The sequence below is a fragment of the Rhinopithecus roxellana genome, chromosome 1, assembly GCF_007565055.1.
Source record: "Rhinopithecus roxellana isolate Shanxi Qingling chromosome 1, ASM756505v1, whole genome shotgun sequence".
Taxonomy (NCBI): domain Eukaryota; kingdom Metazoa; phylum Chordata; class Mammalia; order Primates; family Cercopithecidae; genus Rhinopithecus; species Rhinopithecus roxellana.
The window spans coordinates 115,781,162-115,782,971 of NC_044549.1; the positions used below are offsets into that span (position 1 = coordinate 115,781,162).

Genomic DNA, 1,810 nt, shown 5'->3' on the forward strand with positions numbered 1-1,810 from the left:
CTAGCTTAAAACTCTCCATCAGTTAGGAGCCTGAAAGATGTCTGAATGTCTTGTTTATTCATGGAGAGTTTGTTTTGTAGTGAGAGATGGAGAAGAGCATCCATCAGGCTAGACAGTGGTGTGAAAATCCATCCTCGGTTCTGGTTGCAGAGGAGACACTATGGCAGTTGCCGCTACACTGGGGATTTCTGGCTCTTTCCTCTTCACCTTAAATTTGGGTGTCTTTTATGAGTAATCAAAAGCAGCAAAAGCCAACGCTATCAGGCCCAGCATTTTAACACCAGAAAAAGAGATGAAAAAGAGAGGGTTGACCCTACTCAGTTTCAAGACTGTATTATTCAAGGCTTAACTGAAACTGGTACTGATTTGGAAGCAGTAGCTAAGTTTCTTGATGCTTTTCTGGAACGAAACTTGATTACCGTCGATGTGCAGAAACACTCATTGACATTCTGGTGGCTGATGGAATGCTGGCCCCAGGTAGTACACTGGCAGATGACATGATGCATACAGATGTCTGTGTGTTTGCAGCCCAGGAAGACCTAGAGACCATGCAAGCATTTGCTCAGGTTTTTAACAAGTTAATCAGGCACTACGAATACCTGGAGAAAGGTTGCGAAGATGAGGTAAAAAAGCTGCTGCTGTTCTGAAAGGGTTTTTGAGTCAGAGAGGAACAAACTGGCTATGTTGACTGGTGTTCTTCTAGCTAATGGCATCCATTCTTAATAGCCTTTATAATGAGAATTTGGTTAAAGAAGGGGTTTCAGCAGCTTTTGCTGTAAAGCTCTTTAAATCATGAATAAATGAAAAAGATATCAATGCAGTAGCTTCAAGTCTTTTGAAAGTCAGCATGGATAATAGCCTGATGGAACTTTTTTCCGCCAATAAGCAAACCGTTAAACACTTCACAAAGTATTTTACTGAGGCCGGCTTGAAAGAGCTTTCGGAATATGTTCGGAATTAGCAATCCATCAGAGCTTGTAAGGAGCTCCAGAAAGAACTTCAAGAATAGATGTCCCGTGGTGATCCATTTAAGGATATAATTTTATATGTCAAGGAGGAGATGAAAAAAAACAACATCCCAGAACCAGTTGTCATCAAAACAGTCCGGTCAAATGTAATGAGCACTGTGGAATGCAACAAAAAAGAGGAGCTTGTAGCACAGCAAGCTGTCAAGCATTTGAAGCGATACAGCTCTCTACTTGCCGCCTTTACTACTCAAGGTCAGTCTGAGCTGACTCTGTAACTGAAGATTCAGGAGTATTGCTATGACAACGTTCGTTTCATGAAAGCCTTCCAGAAAATAGTGGTGCTTTTTTATAAAGCCGTAGTCCTGAGCGAAGAGCCCATTTTGAAGTGGTATAAAGGTACACATGTTGCAAAGGGGAAGAGTGTTTTCCTTGAGCAAATGAGAAAGTTTGGAGAGTGGTTCAAAATGTTGAAGAAGGATCTGAATCTGAAGCTGAAGAACGTGACTGAAATTTGAAACTACACCCTCTGTAAAACAAACAGGAGCTGTAGATAAAATGTCATGTCTCATGTGTCCTGGTTCTTACATCTTCCTACCTCCCTGTATCAAGCATGACATAAGGGCTTTCATGGCAAATTTTATTTTAACTGTTTCTATGGTTGCTGGAAATGTTGGGTTTAGTTTCTAAAACCATGTTTTAAGTACCTACAGGAGCTATAGATTTGAATCTAATGTTGCATTAGTCTTATCAGTTATCTTCTACCTCCTGTATTTTCTACTGTAATAACATAATTTAAGGCCTTCCACAATGAACAGTTCACTTTATTCCTTGGGTTTTCTATA

General features: G+C 40.3%; 1 pseudogene; it reads left to right on the forward strand.

The window, feature by feature from the left end:
- The first annotated feature begins 227 nt into the window (after positions 1–227).
- On the forward strand, positions 228–1,476 carry LOC104657172 (annotated as a pseudogene).
- The last annotated feature ends 334 nt before the right edge of the window (positions 1,477–1,810 follow it).